The sequence below is a fragment of the Capra hircus genome, chromosome 5 (assembly GCF_001704415.2).
Source record: "Capra hircus breed San Clemente chromosome 5, ASM170441v1, whole genome shotgun sequence".
Lineage (NCBI taxonomy): Eukaryota > Metazoa > Chordata > Mammalia > Artiodactyla > Bovidae > Capra > Capra hircus.
In genome coordinates, this window is record NC_030812.1 from 30,000,001 (window position 1) to 30,027,902 (window position 27,902).

Here is a 27,902-nt window from a genome sequence, read left to right on the forward strand (position 1 = left end):
CCCTTGAGATTATCATCTATTTCCTTCTATCAGGAACCATCTCACAAGTTCCTTGGAATTATTTCAAATATCACACATTTAGGAACATTTTGCGGGCTCCCCTGATGGCTCAGATGGTCAAGAATTCGCCTGCAATGCAGAAGACCTAGGTTTAATCCTTGGGATGGGAAGATGCCCTGGAGGAGGAATAGCTCCCATTCTAGTATTGTTGCCTGCAGAATTCCATGGACAGAGGAGCCTGACAGGCTATAGTCCAGGGGTTGCAAAGAGTCAGACACGACTGAGTGACCAACACTAGTTTTAGTGGATAAAGTATGCTATTTACAGTATCACTGACATATTTGTAAACATTAGAAAACAAATTGTTTTCACTGGCTGCAAAAATCAGGCAAAAGTTGTTTCAATGAGGACAACACAGAAATACCTGAGTCTGACTATCTCATGTATCAAATCAGACTTGAACAAGTTTTCTTTTTTTTAACTGAGGTATAATTGACACATGCATATATATCATTACGTAGTTTCTGGTATGTAGCATGATTTGATATTTGTATATACTGTGAATTGATCACAAAAAGTCTAGTTAATATCTATCAACATACACAGTTAAGGGAAACTTTTTTCTTGTGATAAGAACTTTAAGATATATTCTCTTAGCAACTTGTAAATATGCAATACGCTATTATTAACTAGAGTCACCATGCTATACATTATATTCCTAGGACTTATTTATTTTATAATTGGAAGTTTGTACCTTTTGACCTCCTTTACCCATTTGGCCCTCCTCCCACCCAACATTTTTGGTAACTATCAATCTGTTCTCTGTATCTATGAGCTCTTTTCCTCTGTAAGTTTTGGATCCCACATATAAGTGAGATGATACGGTCTGTCATTCTCTGACTCATTTTACGCAGTATAATGTCCTCAAGGTCCATCTGTGGTGCCACATATGGCAAGATCTTTTTATGGCCGAATGATATTCCATTGTAGAAATGCACACCACATTCTTTATCCATTCTTCCACCATATGAAGACACTCAGGTTGTTTCTGTATCTTGGCTTTTGTAAATCATGCTGCAATGACCACGGGGGTGCATATGTCTTTTCAAGTTAATGTTTTTGCTTTCTTTGAATACATAACCAGAAGCTGAACTGATGAAATGTTCTACATTTCCTGGCCAACACTTGTTATTTCTTGTCTTTAATAATAACTATTCTTACAGGTGTGAGGTAGTATCACATTATGGTTTGGGCTGCATTTTCCTGATTAGTGATGTTAAGCACCTTTTTATGTGTCTGTTGGACATCTATCTCTATGTCTTCCTTATAACTGAACACATATCTCAACAAACTTTGAAACACACTCTAATTGGTTTTAATTAATAATTTAACCTGAAGACCATACTGTATTTTCATAATTAATTTGGTTAAAAGTTCTGATTATATTCACAACTCTGAGGATGGCAGGAAGAAAGGCAGGCAAGCAGGAAGGGACAGAGGGAAGTGGGAGGGAGGAAAGGAAGAAAGAAAACAAGTATTGGTGAGGATGTGGAGAAATTGGAACAGTCATACATTGCTGGTGGGAATGTAAAATGATACAACTGCTATGGAAAGCTATATGGTGGCTCCTTAAATAACTGAAGATATAATTATCATGATATAGCAATTCCATGCCACTCTAATGGCAGAAAGTGAAGAGGAACTAAAGAGCCTCCTGATGAGAGTGAAAGAGGAGAGTGAAAAAGCTGGCTTGAAACTCAACATTCAAAAAACTAAGGTCATGGCATACAGTCCCATCACTTCATTGCAAACAGATGGAGACAAAGTGAAAACTGACTGATTTTATTTTCTTGGACTCCAAAACCACTGCAGACACAAAATTAAAAGACACTTTTTCCTTGGAAGTAAAGCTAGGACAAATCTAGACAGTGTATTACAAAGCAGAGGCATCAGTTTGCCAAAAAAGTTCTGTATAGTCAAAACTACAGTTTTTCTAGCAGTCATTTACAGACTTGAGAATTGCACCATAAAGAAGGCCGAGCACCAAAGAATTGATGCTTTCAAATTGTGGTGTTGGAGAAGACTCTTGAGAGTCCCATGGACTTCAGGGGATCAAATCAGTCAATCCTAAAGGAAATCAACCCTGAATATTCATTGGAAGGACTGATGCTGAAGCTAAAGCTCCAAAACTCTGGCCACCTGATGCAAAAAGCCAACTCACTGGAAAAGACCCTGACGCTGGGAAAGATTGAGGGCAGGAGGAGAAGGGGTGGCAGATGATGAGATGTTAGACAGCATAACCATGAATCTGAGCAAACTCTGGGAGATAGTGAAGAACAGGGGAGCCTGATGTGCTGCAGTTCAGGGGTCGCAAAGAATGGGACACGACTTAAGAGACTGAACAACAACAAATGCACATACTAGACCCCCACCACAACAAATGAGGAGGAGCTGATTAAAAGCTTTACCACTTGGCGTTCTACCTAAAAACACTTAGCAGAATTACTATTATGAAGGCATGGTAAGGCTCCCTGAAAGGACTGAAGTGAATTCAATCTGATTATCAATGAGAAGACTGTTTCTTTCATGGAAAAGCCTGTCCCCCCAAATTCCTGGCTGCTTACAGTAGAGAGAAGCATAGAGGGAGCTTCCCAGGCATGGAGTAGGTCTAAGGATTCTCACAGGGGTTACTGAATGTGTGTCTTTGAATTTAACAACTAAAAACCTATTGTTTTAGATTGTTTATGTATTTTTTCACTGATGCGATGGTAAATTATTATATTATCTTATCTGACAAGCAAAGAGAAAGATGGAAATATGATCCCTTCCAAAATACCTTCTCTTAACTTTACAATGATGAGAAAAATCAGTTATGGTACTATTCTGTACCCAAAGCCTGCAGTAAGAAACCTACTGAAGAATCAAAGACTGAGCCCAAGTTTTATGCTATCCATTAGTGCTGTAACTCATCGAGTATACTAGTTCTCAAGTTGCATTACTTCAACAAAAAGGCAGTATATCATGTTTCTTCCAAGGATCTCAGATTTTTGTTATTACTCCCTGATATTCCTCATACATACATGAAACAAGCTGGGTAACAAAATTATTAACACTTCACCATGGCCAAAGACAGACCATACATTTAAGAGCCAATTAAATGCAGATAAGACCAAGGGTGAAGAACTCTAGACAACCTAACAAGTGTGATAATCACTTGTCACATTTTCTCAAACCAACAACTCCCTCTTAAAAATTAAAAAGCAAACTCAAAAGCAGAGGCAATGTGCCAGAAGTGTTATCTCATGAACAATGAAAGAATCTGAAGTTCTCCTTAGTACTCAACCATGTAAAAGAAAATAATTAGCCTCTTGCAATTGCTTTTTCTCATGCCAGTTTTGAGAACAATCCACATGGTGGAGTTCATTTCCTTCACATGAACTAATGGCACGCATAGGGATGGGGGTTATATTGTACAAATGTGAGTGCAAGGAAAAGAGTACTGTCACAGGCACTACTGCTAAAGCCTAGGAGTGCATTCACAACTTCAGAATTGAAGACGCCACCAACTTTAGCTTCCTAGGTGGTAATTCTTTCTTCTGTCAGCTTATCACCTAAGCTTGGAAGAATTATGACTGTTTTGTGTAAGAAATAAGATACCAATTATAAAAGGTGGGGGGATTATGTATAAATAAAGGGGAATCAGGCTTAGAAGGGAAGCAAATCAGAGATGAGAAATTAAGAAAGGCAACTATGTCAAAGTGCCATTTTGTAAGATTTCTAGTTTGCTTTAAGTATTTCTACTATAGTGTACTGTTGCAGCTTTCTGAAATGCTAACACTTTTAAAATATATTAAATTGTTAAAAGTTATTTAAGAAACCTCCATCCTAGTTGACAATGGCCTAACACAAAAAATACTGTTAGTAGGTTGTAAGGGGTCTCATCAACTGGTCTTCTTAGCCATTTCAGATAACTAATGTAGCTTAAATGTCCAGAAAAACCCACACTTCAACAACTGATCTGCTAAGTGGGTCTTTCATGAAAGGAAACAGTTTTCTACCTTTTGGTTATTTCTGCTGACATTTACCATCTAGTCTTTTGTTTTGTTTGTTTTTCGCCCTTGTTGTAAGGCTTGTGGGACCTTAGTTCCCCCCAAGCAGGGACTGAATGAATGAATGAACTCATATCCTCGGCGGTGAGCACGGGTCCTAACCACTGGACCAGCAGGGAATTCCTAAGCAAGTCATCTAGGTGTATTTTGTGCCTCTTTTTATAGACATTTACATTGGGAAATTTCCTAACATCTAGAATAAGTTCTGATTTTTCAAGGTAGAGCTTGATGGAAAGTCACGGTTTTTATTAAGCAAGAAATTAAATTCTACTTTACTCTTACTAGAAGATTTTCCCAGGTTTCAAGCAGATGTAACAGAATAAGCTTCTATTTTTTAAGTTCCAAAAGTTCTTGAATGGTCTCATTATTTAAAAGGTTTGCTGGTTGAATGGAAGATAGGAAATTCAGTCCACCACCTTTCAAATTTTTCTTAGTGATATATTCTAGAGAATAGCCAGGAGGCAGTAATATTGATTTTAATGTCCAACCTCTTCTGCCTCAATGCCATCTCTCATTAGTCTGGAAATAGTATTCCCATATATGAAATAAAATACGTAATTTAAAAAATTATTTCCTTTTCCATACTGTCCTTCAGACTCTCAGAATCCTGCCGACTGTTTCAAAAAAGAAACTCAACTTCGTAAGTTGAAAAGATTAAAGCACTTAAAAACTATGATAAAAAAAAAAAGAACTCAGCTAAATCTTCAATGACTAAGATCAGTACATGTTATTTGCTGATTCTACATTATCTCTGAACTAATATTTTATTTGCAAAACTATTTAGAAAATTATGAAGCCACACGGCAATTATTTTGATATCTGCTTATAGCCAACTTTCAGTTTTTTTTTTTTAAGGAAAGTAGCACCAAAATAGAATAAAAAGTAAAATATCTAGCTAAATTTTTCTTTATTTTCAAGTAGTGAGAAGGACTGACTGTGTTTCATCTTTCCACTTGTTAATCTCTTCCTGCCCTTTGTGGTGTGTCTAAAAGATGGATAGCCAGTAAAAATGTGTGTGTGTGTGTTTATGTGTGGGTATAATCAAGGAAACTAGATAATCCAAAAATCAGAAAATCAGTCTGTGAATAAATCAAGTCTTCTAATATGCATCTGTGTTAGCTGAGTCTGAAGAAAAACATTACGTCTGAAGAAAAACATACTTTCCCCTACTAAGGGCCTATTTTTAGTCTCTCTTACAAGTCAAACCCTCTTTACAGGTTTTGCTAATATTTCTCTAGTTAATGGCTCTTCTATTTTATGGAATCATCAGTCTTGGATGTCCTTACAATATATGTCATAGTTCTGGGTTTAAGATAGGAACTGGGTGAGTTGAATGCATAGGTTTTTATTTTTGTTTTTTAAAACTGTTTTTTGCTCCTCATGGTCCTTCAGATTTTCAAGAATTCTGCCAGCTAATCCAGAAAAGAAACTCAACTCCATAAGTCAAAAAAATTAAAACACTTATGAACTATGATGTTTAAGAGTAAAACAAACCTTCAGTTACTAAGATCAGTGCACACTAACTGGCAGAATTCCTGAGAAGTTGAAGGAGAGTAAGGAGGAGCAAATTTTTTTAGAATTCCTATGTGGTAGAACTAATTTCTGTTTAGATTTAAGAGACATCCTACTTGTCATTATAAAAGATTTTGCTGTGGATGTTCCTTCTAATACTGTAAAATAGTGAATGTCTTCCTTCTCTATCCCCTACTTCAAACTACAGAAATGAACAAGACAAATCTAATTACATACTTCTGTCTCCAACAAAATAATGACTTTTCTCATAATATACAGCACTGCAAAATCTGTCACTCTTCATTCATTAACCTTCGTGCAAATAAGAATTAAATGTCAGCTTTTCTTTCTTAAAATGACTTAGGGATCAATAACCTACTTTGATTATAAATATTTCTATTTCTAAATAGTTGTTACAATTATCACAAAGTGGACACTAGATTTTAATATTATACTTCTGAATGTAAGAAACATACTACCTAAATAGCACACTTGTTTAAGTCCATCTATCTTAGTAAATTCTTTAAAAAAATTTTTTATTGTGAAATCTATGGAGTTATTATATTTGAAATTACAATTACGGAATTAAATACTTTATGTGTGTGTGCCTTTACAGTACCTGTAAGATCATGTGTCTTCTTACAAGTAAATATAGTCTATTCTTTGCTAAATAATATTTTATTTCATGACTCAGTTCAGTTCAGTCGCTTAGTTGTGTCTGACTCTCTGCGACCCCATGAATCGAAGCACGCCAGGCCTCCCTGTCCATCACCAACTCCCGGAGTTCACTCAAACTCATGTCCATTGAGTCAGTGATGCCATCCAGCCATCTCAACCTCAGTTGTCACCTTCTCCTCCTGCCCCCAATCCCTCCCAGCATCAGAGTCTTTTCCAATGGGTCAACTCTTCACATGAGGTGGCCAAAGTATTGGAGTTTCAGCTTTAGCATCATTCCTTCCAAAGAACACCCAGGACTGATCTTTAGAATGGACTGGTTGGATCTCCTTCCAGTCCAAGGGACTCTTAAGAGTCTTCTTCAACACCACAGTTCAAAAGCATCAATTCTTCGGTGCTCAGCTTTCTTCACAGTCCAACTCTCACATCCATACATGACCACTGGAAAAACCATAGCCTTGACTAGACAGACCTTTCCACTGTTAATCTAATCTGCTAATGAAAGACAACAGAAGCCAGTACAATCAATATTGTTTTGAATATTCATGTACCAGTCTCCTGGTGTACCTGGAAACGCATTTCTCTTGAGTATACTCAGGAACAGAAGTTAAGTCATGGGCATTTCTCCAAAGAAGACATACAGATGGCCAAGAGGTACATGAAAGAATGTTCAACATCACTAATTATTAGAGCAATGCAAATCAAAACTACAATGAGATATCACTTCACACCAGTCAAAATAGCTATCATCAAAAAGTCTACTCACAATAAATATTGGAGAGGGTGTGGAGAGAAGGGAACCCTCTTACACTGTTGGTGGGAATTTAAATTGGTACAGCCACTACAGAGAACAGTATAGAGGTTCCTTAAAAAACTAAACCTAGAGCTACCACATGACCCCACAACCCCACATCTGGTTGTATATCTGAAAAACAACAACAACATGGTCCGAAAGTATACATGCACCACAACGTTCATTGCAGCATCGTTTACAACAGTCAAGACATGGAAGCAACCTAAATGCCCATTGACAGAGGAAGGGATAAAGAAAATGTGGTACATATACACAATAGAATATTACTCAGCCATTAAAAAGAATGAATAATGCCATCTGCAGCAACATGGATGAACCTAGAGACTGTCATACTGAGTGAAGTTAAGTCAGACAGAGAAAGAGACATATCAGAAATATTCTATGACATCCTTATAAGCAGAATCTAAAAGGAAATGATACAAATAAACTTATTTACAAAATAGAACAGATTCACAGACTTAGTAAACAAACTTATGGTTGCTGGTGGGGAAGGATGGGGGACAGGATAGTTAGAGAGTTTGGGATCGACATGTACACACTGTTATATTTAAGATGGATAACCAACAAGGACCTACTATATAGTACAGGGAACTCTGTTCAATGTTATGTGACATCCTGGATGGAAGGGGAGTTTGGGGGAGAGTGAATACATGCATGTATATGGCTGAGTCTCTTTGTTTTCCACCTGAGACTATCACAACATTGTTAACTGGCTATACTGCAAAATAAAATAAAAAGTTAAAAAAAAAAATCATAGGGTATGCATATCTTCAGCTTTAGTATGTAATTATCATACTGCTTTGCAACTTTCTTTTCCCATCTTGTGACCTGTCATTTTAATTTCTTGACTGTACCTTTTGATAAATACAAGTTCTTAATTTTAATGTAATAATGCATTGACATGAGTTTTTTTTCTGTTATGATTAGTGATTTTTATGTCTATTTTAAAAGTTCTTCCCTGAGATGATGTCAGAAACTTACTCTGAAATAATCCACTAGGGGTGAAGAAAAAAATTGGACATGTGTTGTTAATTATGGACCTGTGTTATGGGTTTATGGGAATTCACTATATCATTCTCTCTACTTTTTATATAAAAATTTGAAGTTTTCAATAGTAAATTTTTTTAAATGTTATTAAAAATTCCTGGATTTAAGTGATTATAACAAGGTTGCAGGATACAAGGTTAATATATAACTGCAACGAACAAGTGAAATTTTTCTTTAAACAAGTAAAATTTGAAATTAAAAACACAATATATTAGTATATCAAAGAAAATAAGGTATAAATTTAATAAAGTATGTGTAAGATATATATGAGGCAAACTATAAACTACAAACCTCTGAGGAAAAAAGTGAAAGAACTAAATGGAGAGGTATTCTATGTTCATGGACAGGAAGATTCAATATTGTCAAGATTTCAGTTCTTTCCAATTTGGTCTACAGATTAAATGCAATCTCAATCAAAATCCTAGCAATTTAATCTGTGAATATTGACAAACTGATTCTAAAGTTTCTATGAAGGACTTCCCTGGTGGTCCAGAGGGTAAGGTCCTGGTCTGGGAAGATTCCACACGTCATGGAGCACCTAAGTCATCTGTACCACAGCTACTGAACCTTCACTCTAGAGCCCACATGCTGCAGCCACTGAGCCCTCATGTTGCAAACTACTGGAGCCTGAGTTCAAGAGCCCACGCTCTGCCTCCAGAGAAGCCACTGCAATGAGAAGCCCCTGCCCTGCAACTAGAGAGGAGCCTATATTCGCCGCAACTGGAGAAAGCCCATGCACGATAGCGAAGACCCAGTGCAGCCAAAAATAAATAAGTAAATAAATGAATCTGCTTTATTAAAAAAAAATAGTTTATACGGAGAAGCAAGACCCAAAATAATCAGCACAATACTGAAAGAGAATAATGTTCAGAAACTGACACCAACTTTAAGACATACTGTAACGCTACAGTAATCCAGACAGTACAGTGTTGGTGAAAAAAATAAACAAAATGATCAATGGAACAGAACAGAGTTCAGAAATAGACCCACATGGATTATAATCACCTGATCTTTGACCAAGGAACAAAGGCATACAAAATGAACCAAAGATTGTCTCTTCAACAAACAGTGCTAGAACCACTGGACACCCACATACCAAAAAATCAATCTAGACACAGACCTTACACCTTTCACAAAAATTAACCGAGAATGGATCACAGACCCAAGTGTAATACAAAACTGTAAAACTCCTAGAAGATAATTTAGGAGAACATCTAGATGACCTCAAGTTTGGCAATGACTTTTTAGACACAATACCAAAGGTACAATACATGAAAGAAGAATCGGTAAGTTGGACTTCATTAAAATTAAAAACTGCTCTGCAAAAGACACTATCAAGAGAATGAAAGACAAGCCACAGGCTGGGAGAAAATATTTGCAAAAGATTCAAAATTTATGAAGAACTCCTAAAACTCAATGATAAGAAACAATACAATTAAAAATGGGCCAAGGACCTTAATCAACGCCTCACCAAAGGAAATTTATGGATGGCAAGTATTCATATGAGAAGGCGCGCCACATCACACGCCATTAGGGGAATGCGAACTAAAATGAGCTGCCACTACACATCTCTCAGAGTTTCCAAAATTGAGAATATTAGCATCAAAGCTGGCAAGGGTGTGGAGCAACACGAACTCTCACTTATCAGTAGTGGGAATGCAAAATGGTATAGTCATCTTCGGAAGACAATCTGGTACTTTCCTATAAAACTAAGGATCCTCTCACCCTATGATTCAGCAATTGCGTTGTTCGGTATTTAACCAAACTTATGACCACATCAAAACCTGAACGTGGATGTTTAGAGAAACTTTAATTATGACTGCCAAAAATTGGAAATAACCAAGATGTACTTCAGTAGGTAAACAGACAAACTATGATACGTTCAGGCTACCCGGGTAGCTCAGCTGGTAAAGAACTGGCCTGCAATGTGGGATACCTGGGTTCGATGCCTGGGTTGGGAAGATCGCCAGGAGGAGGGCATAGCAACCCACTCCAGCATTCTTGCCTGGAGAATCCCTATGGACAGAGGAGCCTGGCGGGCTACAGTCCATGGTATCACAAAGAGCTGGACACGACCAACACCAAGCACAGCAGCACGGCATGATACATTCAGACAATGGAATACTAGCCAGTGCTAAAAAGGAATGAGCTAATGAGCCATGAAAAGACATGAAGGAATATTACTAAGTGAAAGAAGGCAATTTGAAAAGCCTACACAATGTATGATTCCAGTTATATGACATTCTGGAGAAGGCAAAACTATGGAGACAGTAAAAAGATCAGTGGTTGCCAGAGGTGAGGGGAATGAAAAGACTGAATAAGCAAAACACAGAAGTTAAACAGTAGGTCTGTTAAACTACTCTGAATGACACAATACCAGTAGATATATGTGACTGTTGCAAAGAATGTGCAACACCAAGAGTGAATACTAATGTAGACCTTGGAATTTCAGTGATAATGATGTATCAGTGTAGATTCATCAACTGTAACAAAAGTGTAATTTTGGTGAAGGATTTTGACAATGGAGGAGGCTTTGTATGTTTAAGAGCAGGAGGCATATTAGAATTCCATATCCCTGCACTTCCTGCTCAATTTGTTGTAAATCTATAACTGCTCTAAAAAATAGTCTATTAAAACATTTAAAAAATGCTACTAAGGAAAAAAGTAAAAATGACAACAACAATAAAAAACCAATGGTCCTTCTTACTGTCAGGTCTGGAAAGATAACAACTAAATTATCAAGTTTTGCTGTTTTGCCATTTATATTTGGATCTATAGCCCAAACCCTGGAGTGGATTTATAGGTATGCAGTAAAGTGAGAAGAAGTCATTTGAGACTCCCTTAGACAGCAAGGAGCTCAAACCAGTCCATCCTAAAGGTAATCAACCCTGAATATTCATTGGAAGGACTGATGCTGATGCTCAAGCTCAAATACTTTGGCCACCTGATGCGAAGAGCTAACTCACTGGAAAAGATTCTGTTGCTGGGGAAGACTGAGAGCATGAGGAGAAGAGGATGAGAGGATGAGATGGCTGGATGGCATCATCGACTCAATGGACATGAGTCTGAGCAAGCTCCAGGAGATAATGAAGGATAGGGAAGCCTGGCGTGCTGCAGTCCATGAGGTCACAAAAAGTCGGACATGACTGAGTGATTGAACGAGTAGAGTAAGTAACAAGAGATATATCTTTACCATATAGATTTCTAAATGTCTCAGAACAGAAAAAAGACCATCCTTTCCTTAGTGTTCTTCAGTATCACCTTTTCAATAAATAAAACTCTTTATATGAATAGATAGATCTGTTCCTAGGTTCTGGTCTTCATTTGTCTCTATTTCTGACTCAAGGCTATTTCATATTATCTTAATTACTGTGGCTTTGTCGTATGTTAATGTCTGATACAACAAATTCTCAGACCTTGCTGTTGTCCTTCAAGAATTCTTTAGCTATTCTTGGCACTATGCATTGTTATATACATTTCAGAATCATTTTGTCCAACTACATTTTTTAAAAAGTGGTGTTTTTTTTTTTTTTTAAACTGGAATTGGTGATTTAGTCACTAAGTCATGTCTGACTCTTTGCAACCCCAGGACTGTAGCCCGCCAGGCTCTTCTGTTCATGGGATTCTCCAGGCAAGAATACTGGAGTGGGTTGCCATTTACTTCTCCAGGGGATCTTCCCAATTCAGGAATCGAACCCAGGTCTCCTGCATTGCAGGCAGATGATTTATGAACCGAGCTATGAGGGAAGCCCTTAATGGGAACTGCATTAAACCTATTACATAAATCCATTTTGAATGGCACTTATCTTCAAAATATTGAGTCTTCCAACCCATGAATGTGGTATATCCTTCTCCTTAAATGTTCTTTTTTTCAATAATGCTTTATCACTTTCTGATAGTGTTTTTACACATCTTTCATTAAATTTCTATTTTATACTTATGGTACAATTGTAAATGGCATCTATTTTTTAAATTTCATTTTCTAACTACTTATTGCTGATATCAATAGTTGGGACTGCTTTTCATAAAATGATCTTATATTCAGCAACATTGTTAAAATCACTAATTTTGATAGTTTAGATTCTTTGGGGCTTTTTATGTAGGTATCTAAAAAGTCCCATAGAAAACATCAACACAGGGTGAAATGCTGAGACAGCTTTTCCTTTGAGGTCAAAATAACAAGATAAGATGATGGCTTCATTACTTCTTTTTTATTCCTCTCAACTTTACTGAAGAATAACTGACAAATATAGTTGTATATGTTTACAGTACATAGCATAATGATCTGATATGTATATACATTGTGGAAAGATTAACAAGATCAAGATAATTAACACATTCATCATCTCATATACCACATAATTAACTTTCTTGCTTCATTACTTCTGGTCAACTTGTGGTCTTAGCAATTACAATAAAGGAAGAAAAGGAAGAAATATCATAAATATTAGAAATCTATTATTCATGGATCATTCCATTTCCTTTAACATTTTTGAATTATTTTTATTTTCCTAACTTCTTAAGATACACACTTAGTTCACTGATCTCCAGACTATACCTCAGAGGTATTGCAGATTTGGTTCCAGACCACTGCAATAAGGTAAATATTGCAATACAGTGAGTCACACAAATTTTTTGGTTTCTCAATGCATATAAAACTTATGTTTATGCTATGCTGTAGTCTGTGAAGTGTGCAATATGTCTTATTAGACTTATGTCTAATTATGTTTAAAAAATCAATGAACGTATCTTAATTTAAAAAATATTTTATTAACCATCATCTGAGGATACAGGGTTGCTACAAACCTTCAATAAAAAGAAAAAAACACACTATCTGCAAAGTGCAGTAACATCAACCAACTCAATGGACATGAATTTGAGTAACCTCTGGGAGAACTAGTGAAGGACAGGGAAGCCTAGGGTGTGCAGTCCACAAGGGTTTCGAAGAGTTGAACATGACTTAGTGACTGAACAACAACAACATCCAGAACATTTTCCTTTTGTTTAGTCACTATTTCTTCCCTACTGTGGTAAGAAAAAAAAAGCATACCATAAAATTTACCATCTTAACCATTTCTAAATGTACGGTCAGTTGTATTAAGTGCATTCACATTTTTGTGCAACCAACATGCAGTCTTTTCATCTTGCAAAATTAAAACTTCATAATCTATTGAACAATACCCCATATCCCCCAGCCCCTAGCAACCACCATTCTTCTATTTTTCTGAATTTACCTAATCTAGATACCTCATACAGGTGAAATCATACAATATTTGTATTTTTGTGATGGGCTTGTTTCACTTAGCATAATATCTTCAAGGTACATCTGTGTATCTAGTTTCCCTGGAGATAATAATGTCAGTTCAGTTTAGTCGTTCAGTCGTGTCTGACTATTACTGACTTGCACAATCTTAACATTAATTAATAGCTTTACCTTCTTCCTTGACAAAGCAAGAAAGCTTATGTCCCTCCAAACGTATGGGTCATTGATTTTGTATTATCCTTTATGTATATTTACATACTAATAAGAAAAAAGCCTCTTGATGAAAGTAAAAGAGGAGAGTGAAAAAGTTGGCTTAAAGCTCAACATTCAGAAAATGAAGATCATGGCATCCGATCCCTTCACTTCATGGCAAATAGATGGGGAAACAGTGGAAACAGTGTCAGACTTTATTTTTGGGGCTCCAAAATCACTGCAGATGGTGACTGCAGCCATGAAATTAAAAGACGCTTACTCCTTGGAAGAAAAGTTATGACCAACCTAGATAGCATATTCAAAAGTAGAGACATTACTTTGCCAACAAAGGGCCGTCTAGTCAAGGCTATGGTTTCTCCAGTGGTCATGTATGGATGTGAGAGTTGGACTGTGAAGAAGGCTGAGCACCGAAGAATTGATGCTTTTGAACTGCGGTGTTGGATTAGACTCTTGAGAGTCCCTTGGACTGGAAGGAGATCCAACCAGTCCATTCTAAAGGAGATCAGTCCTGGGTGTTCTTTGGAAGGAATGATGCTAAAGCTGAAACTCCAGTAATTTGGCCACCTCATGTGAAGAGTTGACTCATTGGAAAAGACTCTGATGCTGTGAGGGATTGGGGACAAGAGGAGAAGGGGACGACAGAGGATGAGATGGCTGGATGGCATCACCGACTCGATGGACGTGAGTTTGAGTGAACTCCGGGAGTTGGTGATGGACAGGGAGGCCTGGCGTGCTGTGATTCACGGGGTCGCAAAGAGTCAGACATGACTGAGTGACTGAATTGAACTGAAGACATTCTTATTATTTTTATACAATTAATACTCATTTAGATTTGCCCATAAATTTGTGGTTTTCATTGCTGTTCATGCCATCCTGCATCTCCAACTGGGTCATCCTTCTTCTCTATTCAGAATACCGTTAGAATTTTCCTCCTTGGATTCTGATAATGACGATTTCTGTTTTATTTTGGGGGGTTTTGTTTCTGTTTAAGCCATTTATTTTTTCTCTATTCCAGAAGGATATTTTCACTGCAGATGATATGTGTAGAACTGTAGACTGGCAGCTATTTTTATTCAGCCCTTTCAAGATATCATTCCTCTTTTATTGTTCCTGTTGAGAAACTTAGCTCATGTTATTCTTTCAAGATTGTAAGATTTTCAAGATTTCCAGTTCTATGTTAAATTTCTCCAAGTATTCTTTATTTCCTTGCACACTTTAAGAATATTTATTTTAAGTCCATTTGGGATAAGTTCAATATTTGGGTCTCCTGTATGTCATGTCTGTTTCTATTGCTTCTTGTTCCATACTGTTATTGTTTCATTGCCTCATGTTTCTAATTATTTTTCTTTGTGTACTAAACACTCATAAATTTTTAAAATTTATGGTAAAAGTAATTTGTGAGGTTATCTTTTCCAAAGAGGATTTGTTTGCGAACCTATATTACCTCAAACCTATCCTAGAGCAAAGGAAGATGACAAGGGCCCCTTTACACCCCAGAAGACCCTTTTCATCAACTGCAGTCTGCCTGGCCCCAGGATTTGTCAGCATTCAGCTTCTCAGCTACTCTATTCTCTCAACTTCATCCAAGCCCCTTGTATGAGTTATCAAGAGTGGTCAAATTCATAGACAAAAGTAGGATGGTGGATGTCAGGGGTTGGGGGAAGGGAGAATAGGGAGTCACTGTTCAGTGGGTACAGAATTTCAGTTTTACAAGGTGAAAAAAAATGAGGTGGGGAGGGGAAGAGAGAAGTATATCAGCAGCTCTGTATAAGACAAAAGGTACCAAAGGAATCAAGTGATAGTATATGGTACCACAGGATAAAGAAATGGTCAAATATGATCAACTATGAAATTCAAGTCAGCTATTTTAGTGTTTTAGAGGTTTAAATATCAAATGTGGAAGTATTTTATAGCTGGATAGTTTTACAAAGGAGAAAAGAGGAAGAGAGAGAACTAAATATAAAAGCGAGATGAAGTCAACCAAAAAAGTATACTACTTACGAATTTGCTCTTAGCTTTGTAATCTGATATAGTCAAGACACTGACAGACAAACAGTTTTGACATCTAGAACAGTCAGTATTAGCAAACCTGTTAAAAAGAGTCTAGTATACCACTCTTAAGATAGTGATTCAAAAAAAGTGTTTTAATCTCTAAGATGATTTTGATACATAGTTAAGTTTGGGAGATAAAATCATCTGACAAATCAGTACTCTTAAAATATAAAATACAATTACAATGCTTGGTCTCAGCCTTCTCTAGTCTCTAAAGGCTCTTTGAGACAGAATTAGGAATAATGTAAGATACACTAGTAACCTGTGATATTCCCAACCTTGGGTTACCCCTAGAGCTGGCTTTCTGTCATCCAGTGCTGAATTCAGTGATGAGTCAGGAAAAGGTAAAAAATTATGCATATCTATCCCACTATAAATTCACATTGTAAATTTAATAGGGTCTCAAATATTTGCCATGGGTTCTACTCACAGGTTCTTTTGTTTATCTCAAGATTTTCAACATTTAGACGTCCAAAAAGCAGTACACAAAAACCAAGGGTAAGCCCACAGGAGATTTCTGGCAGAAACATTTTTTATCTAGTTAACTAGTAAGCCACATGAGTCAGTAGACTTAACTCAGTGCTAGTCAAACAATCTATAATAACTAATCATTGTTTCAATTTCTAATCCTTTGAGCCCCAATGCTTTTATAAAAATACAATAAAAACTGGGCTGAAGGGCTAAAATGGAGTGAAACTGTTAGCCACTTCAGTTGTGTCCGACTCTTTGGGACTCCACGGATTGGGGACTCTTGCCCCACAGAATCTCCAGGCAAGAATACTGGAGTGGGTAGTCATTTCCTTCTCCAGGGGATCTTTCCAACCCAGGGATCAAACCCAGGTCTTCAGCATTGGAGGCAGATTCTTTACCAGCTGAGCCACAAGGGAGGCCTAAGAGGTGGTGAACAGGCTGGCAAATCCTCTCCTTAAAACACAGGAATGAAATTGAATAAAACTGCCAAGGACAACCATTTCAGGGCTATGGAAATCAACCAAAGGCACACAACAAATTATTGAGAACCTGCTAGAGCCTTATGTCAGAAGAGCAGAGTCTGCACCCTTCTTGCCTAGGACTGCTCCCATTCTATTTCCACCTGCTAGGGAACAATAGCTTCTATTAGGGCAGAGAAGGCCATGAAAATCAACAGCTTTATTCCCAAAGAAAGCAGCCTTGATCTGGAGAGGAGGGCAAAAACCTCTGTCAGCTACAGTACAGAACTCAGTAGGAAATGAAAAACTCACTGCTTTGCTCCTCTGAATTTGGAGTCTTAGTTGACTGAGTGATAAACAGGAAATTTATCAGAGAAATCCTATACATGAAAGAGCCATAGTAAAGCTAGAGAGAGAACTCTCTGGCAGTCCAGTGGTTAGAACTCCATGCTTTCACTGCTTGGGGAACTGAGATCCTGCAAGCAGTGTGGTGCAGCCAGAAAAAAGAAAGAAAAGTTAAATAAACTCTCTACACATCCCTAACTAAAGGAGAAACTATGCATGTGCACCAGGGAGACCCAAGAGGCCAGTGGAAAGTAAAAGTCAACATAAAACTGAGAACTGTCTGAACTCAATGTGCTCCACACAAATCAGTCAGCAGAGGATAAAAGTCTATGGGTTTGAGATGTCTTGAGCACAACCTCGGTCCAAATCACTGGCTGTCCACTAAACACTGAAGACGCAGGGACAACCCCTTAAAAAGCAAAGTTAAAAAATAAAAATTAGAATTAAAAAATGTGCTGATTAGTGAGTGTACACATGGAGGAAGCAGATTCTTCATCACATTCAGACTGATTTTTAAAAATACCCTCAGAAAATTAATACAAACCCAGAGTTAATACAACATATGATCTAAACTATCTACTTTTAAAAAAAGTTTTAGAAGAAGAAAGATTCACTCATATACAGGAAAAAACTCAAACACCAGTCAATAGAAACTTATTCTGAGAAGGCTCAGCTAGCAGACTTAAAGACTTTAAAACAGTTAATATAACCATATTCAAGGAATTAAAGGAAAATATGTCACACTGACTTGGCAAATAGAGAATCTCAGTAGAGAAACAAACGACAAAAAGGAGCTAAAAAGAAAATCTAACTGAAAATACAATACCCAAATGAAAAATTGACTACATAGACCTAACAGCAGATCTGAGATGGCAGAAGAATCAGCGAACTTAAAAAGAAATCAACAGGGCTTCCCTGGTGGCCCAGTGGTAAAGAATCCACCTGCCAATGCGGGAGATACAGGTTCAATCCCTGGTCTGGGAAGATCCCACGTGCTGAAGGACAACTAAGCCCACGAACCACAACTACTGAGCCGCAACTACTGAATCCGAACAGTTCTAAAGCCTGCAATTTGGAGTAAGAAAAATCATTCCAATGAGAAGCTCATGCACCACACCTAGAGAGAAGCACCCTCTCACTGCAAATAGAGAAAAGCCCAAGAGCAACGAAGACCCAGCAGAGACAAACAAATAAATAAGAAATCAACAGAAAGTAAACAATCTGAAAAGTAGGGGGGAAAAAAGCAAGAAAAATGAACACAGCCTCAGTTACCTCTGGGATAACACCAAACTTACCAATATTCATACACTAGGATTTCTAGCAGGAGAGGCACGAGTAAAAGCAGCAGGAAAAGAAACTCTGATGAAACTCCCCACAGGGCCATACCAAGCTGTGTAACAGTCAAACTGTTAGAAGACAAGGAGAGAATATTACCAGCAACAGAAGAAAAGTGCCTCATCACAAACAAAGAATATTATAACATATTCACTGGAATGGCATATTCTAAGGGCTAAAGGGGAAAAAAAAAAGTCAAAGAAGAATTCTGTATCCAGTACTACTATTTTTCAAAAATGAAGGTTAAAATACAAACATTCCACAGTTTTAAAAAGGCTAAAAGAATCCACTCCCGAAAGGTACGCCCTTCAAGAAAAACTAAAGGAAGCCCTTCAGGCTGAAAGGAAATGAAGCCAGACAGGAATTCAAATCCAGAGGAAAGAATTAAGGGTACTCAAAATGTAAAATACTTGGGTAAATATTAGAGATTAGGTATATATATTTTTTCTCTTCTCTAATTTCTCCAAAAAGCATAAGATTGTTAAAGCAATAAATAACATAATATTGTTATAATTAAATATATAGTTATATCTATATAGATATAATATATGTGAAAACAATATTACAAAACAGGAAGAGAGGAAATTAGGCTATACTGGAACAAAGTTACTATATTTTACCAGAATTAAGTCAATAATAGCCTGAAGTAGCTTGTGATAAGTAAAAGGTGCATATAAAAACCTAGAGCAATCATTAATAATTTTTTAATAACTTTTTTAAATGGCTTTAAAAATGAGAAGAATTAAAACACACTAAAAGTATGTTTAACACAAAAGAATGCAATAAAGGAGTAATAAAGGAATAAAAATGAGACATACAGAAGACAACAAATGGCAGGCATGAACCACACTGATAATTATTTTAAATGTAAAGGACTAAATAATCAAAAGGTAGAGTTGTTAGAGGGGTTTCCACGGTGGCACTAGTGGTAAAGAACCCACCTGCCAATGCAGGAGATATAAGAAACAGAGGTTTGAACTCTGGGTTGGGAAGATCCCCTGGAGGAGGGCAAGGCAACCCACTCCAGTATTCTTGTCTGGAAAATTCCCAGGGACAAAGAAGCCTGGCGCGCTACAGTCCATGGGGTCACAAAGAGCTGGACGCTACTGAAGCCACTTAGCATGCACATATGCAGAGTTGTTAGACTGGATAAAAAGCAAGATCTACCTATATAGTGTCTACAAGAGATATCCCTGAGATTCCAAGACATAAATAGATTGCAAGTAAAGGATGAAAAATATATTTCTTCCAAATGGTAACTGTAAGAGAGCTGGAATAGCTATATTACCAGCATAAAAACTAAAACTTTAAAGACAAAGATATTACTAGAGATAAAAAATTATAATGATAAGAAAATCAATATATCAGCAGTATATAACCAATTATAAATCTATATACATTTATTAAGAATCCTAAAATATGTGAATTAAAAACCAGAATAGAAAGGAACAATACCAATTCAACAATTACAGCTGAAGATTTCAGTACTCTTCTCTTAGTAAATGACAGAACTAAACAGAAAAGGAGGAAGGATGTAGAAGACTTGAACATCATGATCACCCAACTTGATCTAACTGATATATATAGAATACTCCACCTAACAGATCAATACATATTCTCTTTAAGCACACACGGCATAGTCTTCAGAACAAATCATACACTAGACAAACACAAGAACAGAAAACTGCAGACCTCTCTCATGAATACAGGTGTAGATATTTATTACAAAATATTAGAAAACAGAGAACAGTAACATAGCCAACTATGACCAAGTGGGATTTATATCAGGAATGCAGAATTGGCTTAACATATGAAAGTTAATATAATGCTCTATATAAATAAAGGACAGAAACACATGATCATAACAATAGATCAGAGTTTCTCAACTTCAGCAGTATTGACATTTTAAGCCAACAAATCTTTGTTGTAAAGGGCTGTCCTGTGTACTGTAGGATGTTTACAGCATCCGGGACCCACACCCACTAGATGCCAATAGCACCACGGCCCCAAGTTGTGACCAATAAAACATGTCTCCAGACACTGCCAAATATCCCCTAGGGGCAAAATCACCCCTGTTTGAGAACCACTGGAATAGATGCATAAAAAACATATGACAAAATCAGAAACACATTCATGTAAAAACTCAGCAAGGTAAGAGAGGACCTTCTTCAAACTGAGAGGGCTTCCAGGAAAAACCTACAGCTAACATCATGAACTGAAAGTGAAAGTTGCTCAGTTGAGTCTGACTCTTCGTGACCCCATGGCCTCTACAGTCCATGGAATTCTCCAGGCCAGAATACTGGACTGGGTAGCCTTTCCCTTCTCCAGGGGATCTTCCCAACCCAGGGATCAAACCCAGGTCTCCCACATTGCAGGTGGATTCTTTGCCAGCTGAGCCACAAGAGAACCTCAAGAATACTAGAGTGGGTAGCCTATCCCTTCTCCAGCAGATCTTCTCAAGGAACTGAACCAAGGTCTCCTGCATTGCAGGTGGATTCTTTACCAACTGAACATCATACTCAACGGTAAAAGATGAAACGCTTCTCTCAAAGGGTGAGAACGAGGCAAAGCTGTCTGCTCTCATACTTCTTTGCAACAATGAACTGGAAGTTCAAGCCCATGCAGAAAGCAAGAAAAAAGAAATCATAGTCATCTAGAATGGAGGAGAAGAAGAAAACCAACTTTACTCATAGAGGACATGACATTGTATACTGAAAATCTAAGTTAGCTACCAAAAACTACTTGAACAAATAAGTGAGTTTAACAATAACAAAAATCCAACGTCCCATTCACAGCAGCATTAAAAAGAATAAACGACTTAGGAATAAACTCAACAAAGAAATTGCAAGGTCTATGCACTTAAACCTGTACAACACTGCTGAGAGAAAGTAAGATCTAAATAAATGTAGAGATATGCTACAGTAATTAACTGAAAGATTCAATATTGCAAAGATAACAAATTCACCACAAATCTATTGATTCAATGCAGTCACTATCAGATTCCAAGGAGATATTTTTGCATGAATTGATAAGCTGAGTCTAAATTTCTATGGAAATATAAAAGAACCAGGATAGCCAATAAAGCTTTGGTGTGGGAAAGGGTTGGAGGACTCACTCTGTCATTGTTCAGTCACCAAGTTGTGTCCAACTTGTTGTGACCCCATTGACTGTAGCCCACCAGGCTCCTCTGTCCATGGGATTTCCCAGGTAAAAATACTGGAGTGGGTCGCCATTTCCTTCTCCAGGGGACATACCCAACCCATAGATCAAACCTGCATCTCCTGCGTTGGCAGGTGGGTTCTCTACTGCTGAGCCACCAGGGAAGATCAGATTCACTCTACATCTCATTATTCTATACTTTAAGAAAAGATAAAGTGGGTTTTATCAAAGTTAAAAACTTTTACTTTAAAAAAGACACCACTGGGAATTCCTGGTGGTCCACTGATGAGGAGAAGGACTAGGTTCAATCCTTGATCAAAAAATTAAGACCCCACAAGCTGCACAGCAGGGGAAAAAGAAAAAGAAACCATTAAGAAAATGAAAAGATAAGCCAAACTGGGAAAATATATTTGCAAATCTTATACTTGATAATGCTCAGAATAAAAAATCCTTACAACTCAGAAAGAAGATTTACAATCTCTGATAATAACTATAAATAAGGTATAACCCTAAAGAAAGGTAATGCCAAAGAATGCTCAAACTACCACACAATTGCACTCATCTCACACGCTAGCAAAGTAATGCTCAAAATTCTCCAAGCCAGGCTTCAACAATACATGAACTGTGAATTTCCAGATGTTCAAACTGGCTTTAGAAAAGGCAGAAGAACCAGAGATCATATTGCCAACATCTGCTGGATCATGGAAAAAGCAAGAGAGTTCCAGAAAAACATCTACTTCTGCCTTATTGACTATGCTGAAGCCTTTGACTGTGTGGATCACAATAAACTGTGGAAAATTCTGAGAGAGATGGGAATATCAGACCACCTGACCTGCCTCCTGAGAAATCTGTATGCAGGTCAGGAAGCAACAGTTAGAACTGGACATGGAACAACAGACTGGTTCCAAATAGGAAAAGGAGTACGTCAAGGCTGTATATTGTCACCCTGCTTATTTAACTTCTATGCAGAGTACATCATGAGAAACATGGGCTGGAAGAAGCACAAGCTGGAATCAAGACTGCCAAGGGAAATATCAATAACCTCAGATACGCAAATGACACCATCCTTATGACAGAAAGTGAAGAGAAACTAAAAAGCCTCTTGATGAAAGTGAAAGAGGAGAGTGAAAATGTTGGCTTAAAGCTCAACATTCAGAAAACGAAGATCATGGCATCTGGTCCCATCACTTCATGGCAAATAGATGGGGAAACAGTGGAAACAGTGGCTGACTTTATTTTGGGGGGCTTCAAAATCACTGCAGATGGTGATTGCAACCATGAAATTAAAAGACACTTGCTCCTTGGAAGGAAAGTTATGACCAACCTAGATAGCATATTCAAAAGCAGAGACATTACTTTGCCAACAAAGGTCCATCTAGTCAAAGCTATGGTTTTTCCAGCAGTCATGTATGGATGTGAGAGTTGGACTATAAAGAAAGCTGAGCACCAAAGAATTGATGCTTTTGAACTGCAGTGTTGGAGAAGACTCTTGAGAGTCCCTTGGACTGCAAGGAGATCCAACCAGTCTATGTAAAGGAGATCAGTCCTGAGTATTCACTGGAAGGACTGATGTTGAAGCTGAAACTCTAATACTCTGGCCACCTGATATGAAGAACCGACTCATTTGAAAACAGCCTGATACTGGGAAAGATTGAACGCGGGAGAAGGGGATGAGATGGTTGGATGGCATTACCGACTCAATGGACATGAGTTTGGGTAAACTCTGGGTGTTGGTGATTGACAGGGAGGCCTGGCATGCTGCAGTCCATGGGGTTACAGAGAGTCGGACACGACTGAATGACTGAACTGAACCCTTAAAAATCATGAATCATTCAGGATGGGGAATACGTGTACAACTGTGGCGGATTCATGCTGATGTATGGCAAAACCAATACAATACTGTAAAGTAATTAGCCTCCAATTAAAATAAATAAATTTATATTAAAAAAATCATGAATCACTATGTTGTACACCTGAAATTTATATAATATTGTAAAGCAACTATATCTCAATTTAAAAATTTTGCAGGGTATGGGGGAAAAGACCTATAACCCGATTTGTAAAAATGAATAAAGAATTTAAATAGACATTTCACCCAAGAAGATACAAATGGCTAATAATCATATGAAGAAACAGTGAACATTGTTGACTATCAAGGAAGTACAATCAAAACCACATTAAGGAAGTATAAATCAAAATCAGAATGAAATATTCTTACACACCTAGGTTAAAAATAGCTATATTTATAAAAATGGCTATAATGAAAATGATACCATACCAAGTGTCAGCAAGGACAAGAAGCATTCAAAACCAACACTTAGTGCTGGTGGGATTATAAAATGGTCAGCCACTTTGGAAAACAGTTTGGCATGGTAATTTCTTTGAAAGTTAAACGATTCTGCTCCTATGTATGTCCCCAAGAGAAACAAAAACATATGTCTACACAACGACTTGTAGGCAAATGTTCATAATTTATAATTGTTCGTAACAGCCACAACTGGAACTAATCCAAATGAATAATTACCTGGTAAGTGGAAGACAAAATGTGATATAACCTGTGATATTGCAATATAATAAGAAATAAATATTCTGGTCTTCATCCCTAACTCCAGCTAATGCTCCTAAAACCTTCATAAGTCCCTAAGCAATGAAGATGCTAGGAGCATCTCGTTGTTCTAATATTTGGTATTTGACTCCAGTTCCTAATAGAGATTGTAAATGCCTTGAAATTTCCTGGTTGATAGGAACATCTTTAGCTCTAACAAACCATTTTTGGGCTCCTGGAGAGCTTCAGGAAGGGGGCTTTATCACCAAAAAGTTCAACCCATGATCAGAGGCTTGGAATGTTCAGCCTCACTCCCATCTGTTGGGTAAGGGAAAGGAGAGGAATTAGAAGTAAGGTTAATACTTGATCACATTTATGTGATAAAACCTTGAAAAAAATTCTGTAAAGTATGGGGTGCAGAGAGCTTTCAGGTTAGTGAATGCATCGGTATGCTGGAAGAGTAGTACACCTCAACTTCATGGAGATGGAAGTTCCTGCACTGGGGACCCTTCCAGATCTTACCCTATATATCCCTTCATCTGGCTGTTCACCTGTATTCTTTATAACATCCTCTACTATGTATATAAACCAGTAAAAGTAGGTAAGTGGTTTCCCTTACTTCTGTGAGCATTATAGCAAATTACTGAATCTGAGAAGGAGGGTTGTAGAAACCACCCATTTGTAGTCAAGATGGACTGAGGGTGGATAACTTGGGAACCCGATCCTCGTGGACTGGTGCCTGAAGCGGGAGCCGTCTGGGGGACTGAGCCCTTAACCTGTGGGATCTAACACAAACTCCAGGAAAACAGTATCAGAATTGAATCGGACTGTAGGGACACTTGGCTGTTATCAGAGAACTGGTCAATACGGCAGAAACATCCACAATTCTGGTCACACAAGTATCATGAGTAGCAAAGTGTAAAAGAAATACTCTGCGACTTTTTATAACCTTAACACTACTCAGCAGTAAAAGGTGGTAAGCTACTGATACATTCAAAAACAACAGTGAACCTCGTAAACAGCATTAAGAAGCCAGACACAAAACCATACTGGATTACCCTGTTTATTAGAAATCTCTCGAAAAGGCAAAACTGAAGACAGAGAAAGTAGGTATGTTTGCCTGGGAAAGTAGGAACTGACTGTAGACAGGTAACTAAGTATACCTTTAGGGGTGAGGAAGGTGTTTTAAAATAGGATTGTGGTGATGGCTGCACAACTGTATACATTTACTAAAAACAGGGAATTCTCTAGCAATCCAGTGGTTAGGACTCTGAACTTTCACTGCCGAGGACCTGGGTTCAATCAGTCCCTGGACAGGGAACTAAGACCCCACAAGCTGCACAGCATGGCCAAAATTTACAAAAAAAAAAAAAAAAAAAATTGTTTTCACTAAAAGTAATAAAACTGTACATTTATAATAGATGAGTTTTATAGTATTTAAATTATACCTCAAAGAACTGCCTTTAAAGGGTCTGGATGTTACAGCACTGTCAAACCACTATAAAAGAGTTTCTAAACACTCTCCATTTTAAAGTATTTCTCTAGTTCACAGACCACAGTTTGAGAAGCACTGATCTTATTGACTTCTGCTAGGTGTTGGGCTAAAAGGCTTGGAGCAATCAATAGTTGTAATTAAAATTCACCTTAACTTAAGCCATACAAGTTTAACTCCACTAAATAGTTCATTAAGAAATTCACAAGTGTTACTGATACAGGAAAATATGGAAACACGGTCTACTGTGGAATAAAACATAACTCATTACAAAATGACACTTAATAAATGAGTTGTCTCTAGAGAACAAGAACTACCATAGTATCTATCTTTTTAATGTATTATAACTAAATTGATAAAGTCAGTATAATTATTAGACTACTAAAATTAAAAGACGCTTGCTCCTGGGAAGAAAAGTTATGACCAGCCTAGACAGTACATTAAAAAGCAGAGACATTACTTTGCCAACAAAGATCTATGCAGTCAAACCTATGGTTTTTCCAGTAGTCATGTACGGATGTGAGAGTTGGACTGTAAAGAAAATTGAGCACCAAAGAATTGATACTTTTGAACTGTGGTGTTGGAGAAGACTCTTGAGAGTCCCTTGGACTGAAAGGAGATCCAACCAGTCCATCCTAAAAGAAATCAGTCCTGAATATTCATTGGAAGGACTGATGCTGAAGCTGAAACTCCAATACTTTGGCCACCTGATGCGAAGAATCGACTCATTTGAAAAGACCCTGATGCTGGGAAAGATCGAAAGCTGGAGGAGAAGAGAACAACAGAGAGAGAATGAGATGGTTGGATGGCATCACCGACTCAATGGACATGCATTTGAATAAACTCCCCGAGCTGGTGATGGACAGGGAGGCCTGGTGTGCTGCAGTGCATGGGGTCACAAAGAGTAGGATACAACTGAGCGACTAAGCTGAACTGAACTGAAAACCCAAAACAATGTAATTTTAAATATATAAATGAATTAAATAAGATAGAATTTTATAAGAATTTTGTATTTTTTTGGTTCAAATATCTGAACCTATATATATATTTAAAACCAATATATATATAGGTTATATATAAGTATATATTTGTTTCAGAGAAAGTCCTAATGACATAAAAGCTTTCTTTTGTTTCAACTAAGTGTATATGCAGGCTATGTTTAGTTGAAATTTGTTAGCATTTAATGCCTATGATGTGATCTAAATCTACATTTACTGTATAGTAACTGGACACTAATTATAAAAAGTAATGATACTTTTTTATAGCTGTGGAACAACATAGAGATGAAATAAACAAAGACTCTAGTTTTTAAAAGGCCAAAGCAATCTGCTAAAGTTTACTTTTTTGGGAAAAATTAAATGCTAAACTTTTTAGATGATATTTTTAAAACTTTTCAGTTGATAAATCTCACTCCTTTGAAGAATTCAGCTTCTTTAGTAATCTAACCATTCTTTAGAGCTCAGATATTCTTTACACAGGTTTGCTATACAATGAAACTATAGCTTTCAAAACCACAAGCAGCTCTGGTATATTGTTTTCTTATAGTGAGGTTTTTGATTTGCCAAGTCAAAACTAAGAAGTTTAAAAGCATTTCCTTCAATTTAAATGTCCATCAACAGACGAACTGATAAAGAAGCTGTGATATACACACACACACACACACACACACACACACACACACACACCCCACCACTGGACCACCACTCAAGACATAAAAAAGAAAGCAATTTGCACCAGCAAGGATAGATTTGGACCTAGAGATGATCATATTAAGTGAACAGAGGAAAACAAATATCATATGATACCACTTATGTGGAATCTTAAAAAAAAAAAAAGATACAAATGAACTTATTTATATAAAATAGAAACAGACTCACATACCTAGCAAACAAAACTTACAGTTACCAAAGGGGACAATGGTGGGGAGGGATAAATTAGGAGTTTGGGATTAACATATATCCACTAATATATCTATAATAGGTAAACAACAGGGAACTATATTCAATATCTTATAATAACTTATAATGGAAAAGAACAGTGCATATGTGTATACATACATATCTGAATCACTTTGCTAAACACCTGAAACTAATGTAACATTGTACACTAACTATGCTTCAATTAAAAAAAAAAATTAAGCATTCCCTTCATATTTAGCATGTGAGACCTGGATCTATAGCTTTGTTTTGAATTAAAGAACATCAACTTTAAATTGAAAGTTAAACTAAATGAGGGGAAAAAAATCTAGGATAGCTATGGTCATTCTTAACAAATATATTCCAGTCATGTGCGACAGTTTTAAGTGCTATTTGTCCCTTTACATTTTCGCAGGTCTTCTTGGAAAGCTGAAAAAGTGTAGTCTCTGTTGTCCTTTCCTCTGTATAACTATTTTCGGTATTTCTTGACTCTCTG

At 37.1% G+C, this 27,902-nt stretch overlaps 1 protein-coding gene across 1 annotated transcript in view; it reads right to left on the reverse strand.

The window, feature by feature from the left end:
• The window catches only part of SPATS2 (spermatogenesis associated serine rich 2), a 153,721-nt gene that overhangs the window by 45,001 nt on the left and 80,818 nt on the right, over nucleotides 1-27,902 (reverse strand). The window lies entirely within an intron of this gene.